General features: G+C 41.5%; 1 protein-coding gene across 1 annotated transcript in view; it reads right to left on the bottom strand.

Moving 5' to 3' along the window:
- Nucleotides 1-19,027, bottom strand: part of LOC115105552 (coxsackievirus and adenovirus receptor homolog) — a 57,323-nt gene that overhangs the window by 37,482 nt on the left and 814 nt on the right. The gene's annotated exons all lie outside the window — the stretch shown is intronic.

Here is a 19,027-nt window from a genome sequence, read left to right on the forward strand (position 1 = left end):
TGGCTACGCTAGTTGTCATAGTCATGACGGGTAGTGTAGACTGATTGGTGGTGGTGCTCGTGGTTACTCTCACTCAGATGTCACCTTAGCTTGCTACATAACAACAATGCCTGTCATAGACGTTTCCCAGTTGCTCTGAATGTTCAAAATCATAGTGTAAGAATACTTAAAGCCTCAAAAGGACAATATGATCAGGCTAGCTAGCTGTTTAGCTCATTCACTAATTTGCTTGTAAACAATGAAACTAGTTAGTTTGACAAGAATGCGGTAGCTGTCAACAGAGCAGCTAGCAAGCAACAAAAACAAATGTCAAATAACAGTCTTAAGGGGAAATAAATCAGCTTTGACCATTCAGCCACAAGTCATATGGTCAGGAATCAGATTTGTATCTGACTTCAAGCCACCTACAAAGGTGGTTTGAAATGTGGCTTGAAATATCCGATTCCATGTGCTTTTTGTGATTGTGTCTCAATGCAATCAAGATATGATATTATAGTATTTGAAATCTATTTTTGCGATTACTTGTGGTCAATTTGTAGTGTACAGATGATTAAAAATGTATTCCGGAACCCCTTTAGAGGAATAGGGAAATTGGACCTTGTGTTTCTATTAAACTTTGAGTGTCATCTGTGGGTTCATTTGAAAATGGAATGCTGTGAAAAATGTTTCTCAAGACAGTCCCTAATGATGTTGGCAAAGGGCGGAGGGGGCAGAAGAGACGTAACCAACTTATATTCACGCTTCGTCAGTCTCATACCAGAACATTCATCCTTGCAATGCAGGGCTCAATTAAGGATTAAGAGTCCTCGCTAGCACCCATAACAAGCCTGGTTCTCAAACGTATTAATAACAGAAGTTTAGGAAAAGGGGGACAGACCGACGGGCTGGCTGGCCTGAAAAGGGGTCTCGGCTTAACCTCAGACATCTCCGCAGCTCAACAAACACAGGTCAGCCATGTCTGAAATGAGTCAAACTCCTTTACTCATCCCCACGGTATCTACTCTGATAGAACAAGCAGCAAAAAGGCAATTGGTCAGGTTACAGCAGGGCAGGTCAGTTTTTGAGATGAGTTTTTTCCTTTACGTGATATGATAGAAACTGAGGCATGCCGGCAGTGTTTGCTAGATGACGCATACTTACAGACAGGGCTTTCAGGTTACATGTGTCCACTAAGACCCTACAGTTTGACTTAAAGGAATACTTCTGAATTTTCTAGCATTAGCGCAATGACTGGAAGTCTATGGGTATCTGCATGCTGACTTCAAGTCATTGTGTTAACGCTAGTTAACATTGGTTCGCGAAACTACCTCTAGCTTCCTTCATACTGGACACAGAGACATACAAATGGTATCCACAAGTTCATCTGACTCTGGGGAAGTGGATAAAGGGTCTCATTGCCAAAACCCCGAAGTATCCCTTTAAGCCCAATTATGAGGAAGTCAACACACACAAACAAAGGGAGGGGTAAAGACAGTGGTGGTTGGTTGCCAAACACAAAGGATGGGAGGCCTAGGCTATGTGAAGAGTGCAGTACAGAGGTATGCAAAGACTTGATGTACTAAGCACAACTGGTTCCATCCAAAAACTACTTGGGAACTAGCATACTCCCAAAGGGAAGAGAAGAGGAATCTTCAACTAGAGACAACTACGGCAGGATCTCTTCTATCTTTTTTTAAAGAACACATGGTACTTTTTTTTTTTTTACATCAAATTTTATTTGTCAAATGCTTAGTAAAACTGAAAGTGAAATGCTTACTTACAGGTCACTTACAGGTCATTTTTCAACAATGCAGAGTTGAAGATAAATACAAAAAGTATCTATAAAAGTTTGGACACACCTACTCATTCCAGGGTTTTTACTATGTTCTACATTGTAGAATAGTGAAGATATCACAACTATGAAATAACACATATGGAATCATGTAGTAACCAAAAAAAGTGTTAAATCTAAATATATTTTAAATTTGACATTCTTTAAAGTAGCCACTCTTTGCCTTGATGACAGCATTGTATACTGAACCAGCTTCATGAGGTAGTCACCTGGAATGCATTTCAATTAACAGGTGTGCCTTGTTAAAAGTTAATTTGTGGCATTTCTTTCCTTCTTAATGTGTTTGATCAATCAGATGTGTTGAGACAAGGTAGGGGTGGTATACCGAAGAAAGCCCTATTTAGAAAAAGTCCATATTATGGGAAGAAAAGCTCAAATAAGCAAAGAGAAATGAGAGTCCATTACATTAAGACATGAAGGTCGGTCAATCCGGAAAATTTCAAGAACCGCCACAGGAAAGGAAGACCCCTCTGCTGCACAGGATAATTTCACTCGAGTTAACTTCATCTCAGATTGCAGCCCAAATAAATGCTTCACAGAGTTCAAGTAACAGACACATCTAAACATCAACTGTTCAGAGGAGACTGCATGAATTACAGCTAAGAAACCACTACTAAAGAATGCCAAAAAGAAGAAGAGACATGCTTGGGCGCAGTCTTGCCCTCTTCACAACTGTGTGGGTGTGGCCCATGTTCATTAGTGATGCCAACACCGAGGAACTTGGAGCTCTCGACACGCTCCACTACTGCCCCATCAATGTCTTTGGGGGCATGCTCACCTCTCCATTTTCTGTAGTCCACGATAATCTCCTTTGTCTTGCTGATGTTGAGGGAGTGGTTGTTGTCCTGGCACCACACCGCCAGGTCTCTGACCTTCTCCCTATAGGCTCCCTCATCGTCATCTGTGATCAGTCCTACCACCGTCGTGTTATCAGCAAACTTGATGATGGTGTTGCGAGTCATGCGCAGCCACGCAGTCGTGGGTGAACAGGGAGTACAGGAGGGACTAAGCACACACCCCTGAGGGGCCCCAGTGTTGGTCAGCATGGTGGATGTGTTGTTGTTTACCCTCACCGCCTGGGTGCTACGTGTCAGGACATAGGCCGTGTGGAGTGCAACAGAGCCATCTGTGGATCTGCTTGTGGCAGTTTACGAATTGGAGTGGGTCCAGGGTGTCTAACTAAATTGATTTAAATTGATATAATATTTAGGGCAACAGAAATCTTATGTGTTTCATGTTGTTAAAACACAAATGTGCATATTATTTCATGCAGATTAAGCTATTAACATCTATTCTATGCATATTTTACACAGTAACCTATTTTTACACCGCACAGGGGCATCCATTACTGTCAGCCGGTTTGGCTAGGAGCAGTCAATGATGAGTCCGTCTTCTTCATGCTTCCCCCCTCCCAGATTCTGGTCTAAATATAGGTCCACACCCCAGGTTGTTGCATGATGGTCCTCTGGACATAATCAGACAAAATACACACAACATCATGAATGTGTGTGTCCATGTGACATAGGCTAGGTAGGTAGTCTACGACTAGTATTGGCAACATATAGCCTAGGGCAATTCCACGATAAACACATTTACTGAAACAACTGCGCAAAGTTTGGAAACAGAATTAAGGTAAAAATCTCCATCAGTTTCTTAGGCGACCACGTTTTCCAAAACTTCTTAAATATCTGCTCCGAATTAAGAATCAAAATATGTCTGCAGAAAGAATGGGGTGGGGTCTCAGCTATGAAAACACATCGACCTACAGTAGGTGAAGTGGATTTACATCTGGCAATGGAATTACGATTTGACTTGACATCATGGGCCCCTGATTTGTACTATACAGAAATGCATAAATATGGATATGAATAACCTTCTCTTCATGGTGAATATGTATACACAATGGCAGAAATATGCAATATCATTCTTTTGTGTATTTGGGCATTATCCTACACATTATTATTGTAATGTGCAATGACCCCAAACAAGATCACATTTGGTTGGTCCGGATCAGATAAAATCATAGTAATCTGTTTCCCAAGTTTGGACATCACAGCACATATGTTCAGTACAGTACACTGTGCTGTTGTCCAATGTGTTCTACTGTACTCTCCAAACTTATGAAATATATATGATTGGTTCAGAGCTCATCCGACAAGGGCGGACTGACCAAATTTCTACGTCCATGGATGTCCGGTGCTCAGGGGGTGAGGATGCTTGTTAGAGAGAGAGCAAGAGAGCGAGCGTGTGTGTGAGAGAGAGAGGAAGGAGTTGTCCCGACTGAAAAACAGTCCCGCTTTGAACACCAGATGACAATTCAACTGCAGTAATTCTGTTACAGATTCTTCTGTAATTCCATTACCGAGTTTGTAAAATAATTATGGAGTTTAAATCACTGAATTTATAAACAAGATCATTAAAAACTAACTAATTGGTAGGTGTACCTACTTTTAAGATGACGGTTATTGGTAACAGAATTAGAAGCCTTACAGAAGGCAAATCATTTCTCCAAAACCAAATATGGATCTTTACTTACATTATTATGCTTTGATCTATTTCTAATACCTTTTAAATTGTTTCTGGTAGATGTTGTCTAAGACCCCGTTTCCATCTGTTTGACCAAAAATCAAAGCCTTATTCATCATTTTTTGGATGGAAAATGGTAGAAAAATGAAAATATGCCTTAATTTCTCAAAAATATAAACTCTGCTATCATTTGACATGCTCTAATTTACTTCACATGTTGGTTCTCATGGGTCCTTTTAGATGGAAATGGACCCTACACAATTCAATTAAAAAATGTATTTCCAATGATGGGGCTTTGGCAAATGGTGTATTGATAAAGTACCTAGTAACCACAAAAGATCAATATCACCTCAAAATGGATGTGCAGCATCCCTCCCTCTCAAAGCCCACTCATCCAGTCTCTCCCTGACTCTCTCTAACCAGGGGGAATGCATGCTCTGGGACCTGGACTAAAAAGACCCCCTCGTCCTGTTCTCTGTGAGGAGACGACATACAACAGGACATCAAGATAAGCTCTGTCAAAAGATAACAGGCCCGCTTTATGCCGTCCTGATAATCATTAGGACTCCAGCAGTATCCCTTTCCTCTCTCTTCACAGTTAGGGAAACTCAAGCTCCCGTTACGCTATTGAGTACCGTAGTATCCCCACTCTGTGGACTCCAAGGCATCAGCCAGCCAGGTGGACTAAACTAAACACACCCAAGTGTTCAGGCCCATTACGTAGAGCCACAGAGTCTGTCAGCTGCCATTATAGCTGAGCCCACTGGGTATATTCATCCCTCCTCCAGCTCTCATTGTCAGCCTGAACATGACGAGAAGGCCTGAATGTACCAACCCCCCACCCCCTTGCCTGGCTTATTCAGTGAGTGAGTGACAAGAAGCAAGAAAAACAATCTTAACAGCAAGAGCGATATTGCAAAAAGATTTTTACCCACTGTCCGCTCCCCCCTCCCTCTGTGATTCTGCCATGACATCTAGTCTTGGATGTATTTATTCTTGATGTTGCGTTGTATTACAGCGTGTGTGAGATGAGGCTTGTCAGACTGATATAAAGGGGAGACGGGAGAATCTGGACGGCAGAGATAAACGCACTAAGACCCTTAAAGCCGCAGAGCTCAGAGCCTGAAGGGAGCACAAAGGTCCAGGATATGACCGGTGAATCGGTTATAGGTTGTGGTTTTGATCCCAGTCTTGACAAACGTTATAGGGTCAGCCGGTCCGATCTCAGTGGCTCGCTGTGGAAACCCTGTAAAAGGCTGGCAATTACCCTTTAGCTGCAGGGGGCAACATATTCCATGACAAATACACAGAAAGTAATATACATTGATTCAGTAGCCATTTCAAATGGACTCCAGAGCATGAAATTTGCTTAGAATTGCCTCTGAAATGAGGAGCTGTAGAAATGCCATTTTATTATCTAGCAAAGCAGAACTGACACTAGTCTACTGGATAAAGGAAGGAGGAAAAGGTGATGTACCCAAGCCTAAAAATCAAATACATTTGGAAGTGAAACACTTTCTGGGCACGAGTCTCTGTAGAATATACACTACCATTCAAAAGTTTGTGGTCACTTAAAAATGTCCTCTGTCAGGTTGGATGGGGAGCGTCGCTGCACAGCTATTTTCAGTTCTCTCCAAAGATGTTCGATCGGGTTCAAGTCCGGGCTCTGGCTGGGCCACTCAAGGACATACAGAGACTTGTCCTGAAGCCATTCCTGCATTGTCTTGGCTGTGTGCTTAGGGTCATTGTCCTGTTAGAAGGTGAACTATCGCCCGGGTCTAAGATCCTGAGTGCGCTGGAGCAGGTTCTCATCAAGGATGTCTCTGTACTTTGCGCTGTTCATCTTTCCCTCAATCCTGACTAGTCTCCCAGTCTCTGCTGCTAAAAAACATCCCCACATCATAATGCTGCCACCACCATGCTTCACCGTAGGAATGGTGCCAGGTTTCCTTCAGACGTGACGCTTGGCATTCAGGCCAAAGAGTTCCATTTTGGTTTCATCAGACCAGAGAATTTTGTTTCTTATGGTCATTTAGGTGCCTTTTGGCAAACTTCAAGTGGGCTGTCATGTGCCTTTTAATGAAGAGTGGCTTCCATCTGGCCACTCTACCATAAAGGCCTGACTGGTGGAGTGCTACAGAAATGGTTGTCCTTCTGGAAGGTTCTCCCATCACCACAGAGGAACTCAGGAGCTCTGTCAGAGTGACAATCGGGTTCTTGGTCACCTCCCTGACCAAGGCCTTTCTCCCCCGATTGCTCAGTTTGAATAGTCTTGGTAGTTCCAAACTTCTTCCATTTAAGAATGATGGAGGCCAATGTTTTCTTGGGGACCTTTAATGCTGCAGAGATTTAGTACCCTTCCCCAGACCTGTGCCTCGACAATTCCTTCGACCTCATGGCTTGGTTTTTGGTCTGACATGCACTGTCAACTGTGAGATCTTATATAGACAAGTGTGTGCCTTTCCAAATCATGTCCAATCAATTGAATGTGCCAATCAAGTTGTAGAAACATCAAGGACGATCAATGGAAACAGGATGGACCTGAGCTCAAGTCTAATAGCAATGGGTCTGAATACTTATGTAAATAAGGTATCTGTTTTTTTCTCACTGTCATTATGGGGTATTGTGTGTAGATTAATGAAGATTTGTTTTTATTTAATACATTTTAGAATAAGGCTGTAACCTAACAAAATGTGGGAAAAGTCTTGTAACTTTCCGAATGCACTGTATAATTACCATCCTATTGAAGTAAACTTGGTGTGTGGTCCTCCAACTACGACACGGGAAACCATGCAGTTTATTAGGCTACAGATGAAATAAGTTGATGAATGAAGTTCACAGGGTGGTGAAAGTGCATAGTGATTTTGATGCTCTTATTCTAGTGACATGATGAGCGATGCTTGGCTGCCGTTTGACCATAATAATGTCATCAAGTAGGCTATACTCACACTGTATCTGCAAGTGGTTGCTAGAGTGCACGTGCCAAGACCAGAGTAGGTATATTTGCCATTTAACGCAACAATTTGTGACAAAGCCATCGGTAGAGTTAAAAATGCGATGGAAACACCCTGACATTTTTATTCGGCATATGAAAACTTAAGAGAAAACGTACATTGTGTGCACTACGTCATTACACACTGATTTTTATCAGCAACAAGACCGAAAAACAAATTGATCTTTCACAACCTCACAGTGAAACATTACTCACTAAAAATACACCCGCCATGACATGAATTACTACGAGCCAAATGTTGTCAAACACCCCAGGGAACACCCACTGAGATAGCCGTTGTTGTCCAACACAATTTAACAATGTTAGCCTACCACTCATCAATCAAGGCAAAAAACCTCCATTGTATGAAATACCTATGCTTAGATAGCAACAACAGAAACAAAATTCACAAGGTCAGTGCAGCTAACCTATCAACCTTGAAGTTTTATGCCTCAATCTGAAACTATATTAATTGATAGAAAAAAAATCTAGCAGCCAGGTATGAGTGCTTTGCTTTAACATTGGGTGCACACAGCTCAACACTCCCGGACAATTTGGTAACTCTCCAGGTCTAATGCCATCTAAAAGAGCTGAGCCATGAGTGGTCCAGACAGACAACACTACACTACACTGATTATAGAGCACCCTGGGTCAGTCTGGTAAGTTAGTCATCAGGTAGGAAAGGAGCAGAAACATACTATACAACTGTATGAGGAGAGCATGTAGCAGTGCCTTCAGAAAGTATTCATACCCCTTGACATATTCCACATTTTGTTGTGTGATAGCCTGAACTCAAAATGGATTACATTGATTCTTTCCTCACCCATCTACACACAATAACCCATAAAGACTATGTGAAAACATGTTTAGAAAATTTTGCAAATGTATTCAAAATGAAATACAGAAATCTCTCATTCACATAAGTATTCACACCCCCAAGTCAATACATGTTAGAATCACTGTTAGCAGCGATTACAGCTGTGAGTCTTTCTGGGTAAGTCTGTAAAGGCTTTGCACAAATTCTTCAAGCTCAGTCAAGTTGGTTGTAGATCATTGCTTGACAGCCATTTTCAAGTCTTGCCATAGATTTTCAAGCCAATTTAAGTCAAAACTGTAACTAGGCCACTCAGGGACATTCAATGTCGTCTTGGTTAGCAACTGCAGTGTATATCTGGCCTTGTGTTTTAGGTTATTGTACAGCTGAAAGGTGAATTTGTTATTTTGAAACCACACAGCCTCTGGAATCCGAAGGTTAGCAATGCTATAAAGTACATGTAAAATCCCATAGAGAATGCTAACGAGCGCATTGCAGAGATTACACAGTTCTGACTTAGTACTTGCAAGACTGACATCCCAGCTCAAAGTTATACAAGTAATTTAAAAAATGCTACTCACAGTTTGCTGTACACACAAAACAAATATTAGACAGCAAGGCTCAACCCAGGAGGGGATTCTCTGCTGTTACCAAAATAAACCTGATTTTGTATTTGTTAATTAACTTTTTGTAAAAGCTAACCACTTAGCTAGATCGCTAAATAGCTACTAAATTTGCTAACCAAATGCACAACTGCAGAGCATTTAGCACATTTTAGACCGTTAACTTATTACTTATAAAATATCTAGCTGGCAAACATTTAGTTGTGAATTCCATAATTCAATAAGATCACCTGGAGAGTGCTGCACAACAGTGAGCGACTCACAAGACTCCGGTCTCTCGATGTTGTCTGCTTGTAAACAAACACCACATGACTGGGGACTATGGGTAAGCTTCATAATGAAACATTGTGTGATGGGAAATGAAGAACGCAAATATTCTTTAGGTCTATCTTGTGTTTTGATCCATCAGCTTCAAAACAGCTGTAAAAACAATATTTTGCGTTACTGAAAATATATTTCACAGCAATGTAGATGGTACAATGATTACTTACACTATTCAGTGTTTGTTTCCTTACATAAACTGAAATGGAAAAAGCGTCAAATTTCTGCAAAATATCAATAGGCGAATATCGCAGCCAATCACTTCACTGGCAGATAAGTAATACTGTGAATCACTGTTACTAGCAGCATATACTATGGATATTTTCTGAAATTACAGTGCAAAAAGTGTGTAGCACCTTTAAACTCTAACAGTTTTAAAATCACTAATGGCCTTGATGAAATCCCAAGGGGTTTCCATCCTCTCTGGCAACTGAGTTAGGAAGGACGCCAGTATCTTTGTAGTGACTCTGTGTATTGATACATCATCCAAAGTGTAATTAATAACTTCACCATGCTCAAAGGGATATTCAATATCAGCTTCTTTTTTTACCCATCTAGCAATAGGTGCCCTTCTATGCGAGGCATTGGAAAACCTCCCTGGTCTTTGTGGTTGCATCTGTGTATTACTTTCACTGCTCGACTAAGGGACCTTACAGATACAGTAAGTGTGTTAGGTACAGACAGGAGTTAGTCATTCAAAAACTATTTTAACACTATTATTGTACACTGAGTGAGTCCAGAGAACTTATGTGGACTTGTTACGCGCATTTTTACTCCTGAACTTATTTCCGCTTGCCATAACAAAGGGATTGAATACTTGACTCAATGTAATTCATCTTTTATAAATTATCAAAAATGTCTAAAAACATAATTCCACTTTGACATTATGGGGTATTGTGTGACAATCTCAATTTAATCAATTTTACATTCAGGCTGTAACAACAAAATGTGGAAAAAGTAAAGGGATGTGAATACTTTCTGAAAGCACTGTAGCTACCATGAATTGTTTTATAAACTATGTAACATTAGCCTGGACAATCTAAAGAAATGTAACGTATGTGTAACACGTGTGATGTTTGTGTAACACATGTAATCAGCTATTGTGTTGTTGACCTTGGCTATTTTCCCCACTTATAAATACATGGGCAAAACGTTCTAAAATAATGTGTCTCTACCCATTTCAGAAGTGATACACTGAGTTTACTTACAGAAATATTTGTCAAATACTCCTTGTTCATTGTTTGGCATTTGACCGTAATAAACAGTGTTCCATGTTGCGATAGCAACTCCCTGAATTCCAAGAACAATAAAATGTTATCATTTTTGTTTTGATGCGAGTGAACATTTGGTCCCCAGCAAATTGGAATATACCAAATTCTGTTCTGACCTCAACTCCAGTAAATAATTCCATAGGCTAAGTCACACATTAAGTGTTCCAACCAGTCACCTCTTTGTGCCTTCATATTACATTGTGGCTAAATTGGTAAGAGTGTGGCGCTACCAACGCCAAGCTCGTATTTCCATAGTGATCACATACTCACTGTACAGTTAGTCGTGTTCGACAAGTGTCTGCAATAAAATATATTACTATTATGTTGCAAAACAAGAGAACATGCAAGTGATTTAAGGTCATCATAGAGTACTAATATATTCGAATGAAACCTGTTTAAAATGCACTGAAAACCCATTAAGAGGTGAAATGAAACATTTATACCAGGGCTTTGTACTCCACACTCACTCTGCCACTATAAAGCTAACCTCCCTGAATTCAAGAAATCAGAAATTGAAATGTATGAAAGCTCTGCCTGATTTATTTATACTCCCAAGTCAGAACAGATTAGAGCTCTTAACAAAAGGTTATACTGTAAAATGTCATGATACAGTTACCCAGCTTTGTGCAATCACAGCTAAAGAGTGAACGCAATCACACTTGTGGAGAGTAATCAGAATAAAGGACAAAAAAGGAAATGTGAGCATATTAAAAGTCATCTGGGGGAAACAAATCACTTTAGAATGAAAACAGGGGTCATTTACAGATACATACACGTAATAATAATCATTTGCATCGATTTAACACTAAACAAGGAATGACTTGAAAACCAATGCCAGAGGGTAGGAGTAAAGGGGGGGGGGGGCTTTGAGTCTAGGAAGAAGCTTTTAACCTAGTCTGTGCATATTTGCCTTTCTCCCCCGTGTGCTGCCAGTCAACAATGCATAATGTTTCTCAATGAGATACAGGCGCTAAAAATGGCTCCTCCAACAGCTGCTTCAACTCCCCCTTCCACTCTTTAATCCAGCCCCACCTGCCTGCGCTGCTTATTTTCTGAGCCATATTTTAAGATTAGACTTGCAATTAGCTGTTCTTAGTGGGAGAGGGGCTTACCGCTGGAAGAGATAGTATTATGATATTATATATAATAGCCTACGCTGTGTAAAAGACAATGTGTGGACATGTTAACAATATTACACACACCTTAAAAGGCTGCTCAATGACTGCATGGCTAGGATTCCTGCTTTGAATATGCCAGGGAATAGATAGAGGTAGTCTTCTGTGGAACCCATTTTATTCTATTTTTATTTTTCCGGGTTAGTCTTTTTTTGTGCAGGAGAGACCTGGTCAGGATCTAGCTGGCAGGTAGGGAGGGAGCAGCTGACTGCTCACAAACACCTGCAGAACCCTGGGGCAAGGCCTGTCGCGTTGTGTACCATCACACTGTGGTGGACCAACATGCACAGCGAAGGAAGAGACCTGTATTAACCTAGAATACTAGAATCATGTACATGAATGTCCTCAATAAGCCGAACAACCTGAGTTAAACCAAAGAAAGACAATGATGGTTTACATAATAAGCGGATCGGGAGGGGCTGTCCTTAGCCTTTGGGACAAAGTTATGTTTAGAAATCAACCCTGTCCAAAGCAGTGAGTCCTGTTCCTTTTACTCATCTGAAGACACTTCATTTGGACTGATGAACATCATCTTCAGAAAAGCAACATTCCCTGAGAGGATTAAACAAACACAAAGAGCCTTAATATGACAGCCAGCTGGGGACATCACTGATCTGTTTGCTTGTGAAAGCACTCCTCAAAAATAATGTACAGGTAAATGCCGAAATAAAGGAAACACTAACATAAAGTATCTTAATAGGGTGTTGGGCCACCACAAGCAAGAACAGCTTCAATGAAACTTGTCTATGGCTTAGTGTATGGAACTCTATTGGAGGGATGAGACACCCTTCTTCCACAAAAACAAAATCCATAATTTGGTGTTTTGTTGGTGGAAACGCAGTCTCAGGAGCTGCTCCAGAATCTCTCATAAGTCTTCAATTGGGCCAAAATCTGGTGACTGAGATGGCCATGGTATATGGCTTACATCGTTTTCATGCTTACCAAACCATTCAATGACCATTCATGCCCTGTGGATGGGGGCATTGTCATCTCTTGCCAAAATATTGGCCTAACCACCATTTTTATACATGACCCTAAGCATGATGGGATGTTAATTACTTACTAACTCAGGAACTAGACCTGTGTGGAAGCACCTGCATTCAATACATGTTGTATCCCTCATTTACTCAAGTGTTTCCATTATGTTGGCAGTTACCTGTACATTGTGTGTTGTCTTGAGGTTTGCCATCTTCTCAGACTAAACACAAACAATCTAGAAAGGCTTATGTTTGTCTCACTCCACAAGCTATTAACAGCATCTTTTAAGTTTCAGATCCATTGTGTAGGCCTACCTTTAAGTGATAATGCCCAAGAAGCCAGTGTTTGGAGGATATAGTAGCACAGGTGTTGTTAGGCCAGAGACAAAGTCGATATATCCTCCAAACACCGGATTCTCGGGCATTTTCACTTTTAAACAACGGATTACCAACATATGACTGACATATTTTCATTTTCAAAATGTTATTTTGATGAATTTATTCATCCTATTTCATCCTTCCTCAAGAAATAGTCCCGACACAAATCTAGGGTTGCTACACAAGCCGACTGGTCGTTCGTTCTATTGGTTCACAACTGCCTCTGCAACGCAATGCTGCAAGGCAAACGCAGCGTTTTATTGGAAATCAATGTAATTCTGGCGTACCCAAAATGTAATGCCGCCGTCGGTGTGATCGAAGTGTTAGTCACATCAAACAGTGCAGACAGAATAACAACTGTAGTTGCATTTGTTTACCGTAAGCTGTTTTCTGGAGGCATTCATTTGGATACATCCATAACAATGAGCTAATGAGGCACGATTTCACCTGGCATAGAAAATGTGTTCTCTCGTTAGCACACAATAACTTCAAACTGTAGCTGGAAAGACTGCAAACTAACTGCACTTTGTTTCGTTTTACCTTTTTTCAATTGACATTTCTTTGTATATATCCATAAATATTATGCCAGCTGAATCATGATTTCGACTGGCTGAGAAGCGCTGCCTGCCTCTCATCCCGACCCCTACACGTTCATTACTATGGGACAGTTGGAGATCGAATTGAAACAATGTTGCAAATTTCCTAGAGAGACACAAAGGTTTATACAAATCTCTGCTGTTGAAAAACGAGATGTTAGTCGAAAAGAAATGTGAGATAATGTCTAGATGTATTTTTATAGTGGAGATGAAGTTTATAACTTCCCTGCCTGGGCTGATGAGACAGTGGATTGCGCAGTCAGATGGAACAGAGTAAATAGGCATTTTAACTTCATAGATTTAGCCGGTGGTAATTTGTGGAATTGACACCAGCTGGAATGCACTTTTAACCAATCAGCATTAGACCCACTCGTTGTATAATCTACCAGAAATTATATCAAGGAATAAAAGGAAAAGAGGCAGATTTATTTTAGGTTTTTAAAGACCAGCAACCTTGACCTCAGGATTCTGCCATTGACAGTAAATCCATGCGCCATCTTTAAATAAAGGATAAGTGGATAACAAAAGATGGCCCAAATTTGGCAAAGAAGTTCTGCAAGATAAAGCTCCATGGGTCCTTTAGCTGATTCATTCATCTACAGTAGGGCAGTTTGTGTGATAAATATCAAAAGAGATTTATTTGAAAAATCCCATTTCCATCACAGTTAGCCATTTATCCGTCAGGGTGACCATTATTCCTCATTAGGGAATGAGGGCGTTGAGGGGCTGTGCATATGTAAACATCGAGTGGCCCAGTCATGTGGTGGGGTGTTTATCGTCTTAACGGACCGACGGCCCCGACGGCCTGATGATGACTGATGGGAGTGGAGAGAGCCAGCAGCACTGTGGCCTTGTTTTTATTTATGGGAGGGGGAGAGAGCAGAAAAATTCTTGCCTCCTGGTCCGTTCATAAGTGCACGTCCAGCAACTTGGCACATCTGGATTGTGATCATTAGGGAAGCAATAAACGTTTTACAAAAAAATAAAAGGAGTGTTTATTTTAGTCCAGGTAGTCCCTCCCTGTTTCAGTACGTTTTATCAAATTAAATTGCATTTGTCACATGCGCTGAATACAACAGGACCTTACCACAAAATGCTTACTTATAAGCCCTTAACCAACACTGCAGTGAAGAAAATATTTACAAAATAAACTAAAGTAACAATGAGGCTATATGCCGGGGGTACTGGTACCAAGGCAATGTGAGGGGGTGGGGGTTAGTCGAAGTCATTTGTAAAGTGACTATGCATAGATAATAAACAGCGAGTAGCATTAGTGTAAGGGGGGGTCAATGCAAATAGTTCAGTTGGCCATTCGATTAATTGTTCAGCAGTCTTATGGCTTGGGGGTAGAAGCTGTTAAGGAGCCTTTTGGACATAGACTTGGCGCTCCGGTATGGCTTGCCGTGCGGTAGCAGAGAGAACAGTCTATGATTGGAGGGTGACTGGAGTCTGACAATTTTTGGGGCCTTCCTCTGACACGCCTAGTATAATAGGTCCTGGATGGCAGGAAGCTTGGTTCCAGTGATGTACTGGGCCGTACACACTACCCTCTGCAGCGCCTTGCGGTCGGATGCCGAGCATTTTCCATACCAGGCAGTGATGCATCCGGTCAGGATTCTCCCGATGGTGCAGCTGTAGAACTTTTTGAGGATCTGGGGACCCATGCCAACTATTTTCCGTCTCCTGAGGGGAGGGGAAAAAGGCGTTGTCGTGCCCTCTTCATGGCTTTCTTGGTGTGTTTGGACCATGATAGTTTGTTGGCGATGTGGACAGCAAGAAACTCTCGACCCGCTCCACTACAGCCCTGTCGATGTGAATGGGGACGTGTTCAGCCCTCCTTTTCCTGTAGTCCACGATCGTTTCCTTTGTCTTGCTCACGTTGAGGTTGTTGTCCTGGCACGACCCCATTCCAATCTCACCTTCTCGCTTACCAATCACATCTTAGTGACACATCACTTTATGCCCTCATTAAAACATTGATGGTCAAGACGACCACCTCTTCAATAATTGGCCAGAAGTTCAAACAAGTTTGGTATGACTACTAACACCATCTGTTAATACAAAAATGACCAGGAGGGTTCAAGTGAAGGCCTACCAACATCTCTCCGTGTAGTGCTTTGGATGCCGGCCCAGTGGCAGGCAGAATTATTGCTCCCAGTACCTGTGAAGAAGGAATAACTCTGAAAACATTGGCCTCACCACCAGCCTTTAAAAACAGGGCTTGAAAACACGAGCTACTATTAAATCATTATCATTGTCCGTAATGGAATGCAATCGGCATGCCTTAAAATGGTTCACTTGCTTTCTAAATCGAAAATATATTATATTTTTAAAAAGGAACCGGGTTTGCGGATGTGTTCGGGTTAAGGGATCAGCATAGTTTCGCACTCCCAAGCAGGCGAGGGAACAAGAGTCGTCACTCGACAAGGAGCCTGCGCGACACGGCATGTTAAAATATTTAGGGTCCGCCTGGGTCTCTGAATATTCATGTGCCTTCATTCTCATCATTTGATTGTGGAGAACACAGCAGCGGTGTCCCTGGAGTGCAATCTGACTCTACGTGTTCTTGCTTTATTTTCTAATAAAGCAAGGAGCTTCGGGCAGAGTGAGTAGGACCGGGCGGGCAGATTTTGGTTTGGAGGAGAAGCTGGCTGCTAACAGAGCGTATTTGAAGTGAGAGGAGGGATGGGTCTGTTTCAGCCATGACACGAGAACTGAATGTGAAATCATGACCTCAAGCCAAAGCTGCTCGTCTACATTGTGTCCATGCATAGCGCAGGTTGAACAGTACACAAATGCCTTCTCTTATCGCTCTTGCCATGTCACTTTCTAGATTTTTCCAAGGGCCAGACTTTCCAAACCATCAAATATAAAATGATATGTTCTTGAACAATATGTTCTGAACAAATATATCTCAATTTCTTTCAGACAGCAGAACTGAAAACTAGGCTGGCTGGATGCCTGAAACCCCATAATACTTTTTGAGATACTACATTATGATATGCTTGTTTGAGTCGAAATCGGAAAGGGTGAGGTTAAGTTAGGTCAAAAGAACCTCACCCTGGCCATGATCAGCGAACAATAGACTAAGTGAACATTAAAAAATGCATTTGTGTCTAAGAATTTTGTTTTGATGAGTGACTCAAAAGGAATCCCTTCAGACCCACCAATATAAACAGACACCCCCAGGATCTACTGAACAGGTAATCAAATGGCTACCCAGACTATTTGTACTGACAGGTTTATTTAATTTTTTTGCATTGACTCTTGCACACTCACTGGGCTCTACCCACACACATTGCACTGACACTTCAACACACACACGCAATCACAAGAATACAAACCCCACACAAACACACTCTTCACATATGTTGCTGCTACTTTGTTAATCATCTATCCTGATTGCCTTGTCACTTTTACCTCTACCTTGTACTCCTGCACATTGACTCGGTGTCAGTAATCCTTGTATATAGCCTCATTATTGTTATTTTATTGTGTTACTATTTTATTTAGCAAATTTGTCTTACTTTTTAACTCATTACTAACTGCATTGTTGGGAAAGGGCCCGTAAGTAGGCATTTCACTGTAAAGTTGACACCTATAGTACTCGGCCCATGTAAAAAATTATAATTGATTTGCATGTTTAGAAAAGGTATCCTAGCAATGAGCTCCCAGCGGGGAGTGGAGTGCAGCAAGCTTATCAGGTAACAACAACATCCTTGGTCTTCTGCACTCTGAGTCTCTCTGCATTTACCTTATCCTAGGTCCCAAGCTTCACTCAGCACTGACCAGTCCACAGCCAGGGATGAAGAGGGGCAGAGTAGACCAGAGCTGGCCAGAGCCGGCTCTACAGGAGACCTCCTCAGGTTTCAGAGAAAATAACCATCCAGGCCCCACAACTTAAACAAACATCAAAGTGCTGACTGGCTGGAGGATGTCTACTGGCATCTGCTTAATGCAGCCAGGACTAGACAGGGCTGTCAGGGAATATGGAGGAGATATAGAGAATGTGTCTCCTACATGACAAACACAGAAGCGCCTTAGACACTGTCTTGACACAAGCCTCAAAAAGAGAATCACCTTTGACATTGAGCTCCCTGTAAAAACGTATTTGTTTCAGTAGGCAAAGCTAGTCTATATGAAGGGTTTTAAGAAACCGTTACATCACATCTCCAGAAACTAACTATAACCTGCTAGACATCCTTTGCTTTATATAGTATGATATTTGCTTGTAAATGTTTTTGTTGAAGCATTTAGGTCGACCTAATAAAATAATGAAAGCTTCATGAAGTTTAACATAAAAGCTAGAAATGTCCTAGTTGCATTGAATCACCATTTGGAAGAGGATGAGCACCCCAAATGATGAGCCCATGAAGACATTATTATGGTAATGAGCCTCTACTCATGTACAATTTGTTTTATTGCATTACAGAACAATACACTGGTGGGCAAGTATAACGACACCCCTAACCAGACCTTTAAACATTACCCTCACTGTGCCCGGGCTGTAACACAGCAGAAAGAGTTGTGCCTGCCTGTGTAAACGAAGCACTTCGTTATTGCAGGGGTTTATCAGTAACCAGTGGTGCGGGATATCATTGCCCTAACCATGGCTCCATCCACAGTGGCAGCTCCACTTTAAAAGTGCAGGGAACCTTTGAGCTACAGAACACAGGCTGATACTAATAGTAACACAATCTACAGTACCATAGTTTCACTTTGTGGTGAGAGAGGGAGGGGCTGGTTTCAGTCGAAATTCCAGGACAGCAACAACAAGCTACAAGTGACACACAAATAATAATAGGAGTGCTGAATTCCCCTGTAGCAGTGAGCTCCCCACTAGCAATAATACACACTGTCTAAAGTGCATCCCAGTTGACAAACGTTTTAGCTGGATTGTTTAGTTTTATAGGTAATCAATGTTAACAACCCATATGAATCGCCTGACCTGCTGATAAGAGGGTGATTTCAATCCCAACTAGATGATGTGAGAGCCAAAACCCATTTCAACAGTTCCCAGACAGTTCAAGCAGCGTTTATGATACCAATGCATCTAACACGCCTCAATCAGAGCCACCTACATGAGTCGATGGCCTCAATCTTTTTCCATCACTGATTCATATAAGCAGGACATTGTGTGTTGTAGTGGCATATTACTTTGGGGAGGAATAGTGACAGAAGTGTGGGATATTATTAGCAGTCAGGAGAAAATGGACCTCAACAAATAACTGGTGAAGGATTGTGAATTAAAACTAATTAGGCCCTCTGTTTTCCATCCATGAGACTAAAGAAAACTAATACACTTACTGTTGGCCTAATAGTAGAAAGTTCCCACTCGCATACAGTAAGCATATACTTCAGGGACATAGATCTGGTCGATACTCAGCGACCAATATGTGATTAAAATGCATTTCTGTCTGGGTTTAGAAAGCAACTAAAAGTCATTTAAAGACCTTCAGACTCCTGCCTAGCGCGGGAGGGAGGGGGGTACAGTTTAAATTGTCTTGGCAGATGGCAGACAGA

Source organism: Oncorhynchus nerka, linkage group LG22 (assembly GCF_034236695.1).
Source record: "Oncorhynchus nerka isolate Pitt River linkage group LG22, Oner_Uvic_2.0, whole genome shotgun sequence".
Taxonomy (NCBI): Eukaryota; Metazoa; Chordata; class Actinopteri; order Salmoniformes; family Salmonidae; genus Oncorhynchus; species Oncorhynchus nerka.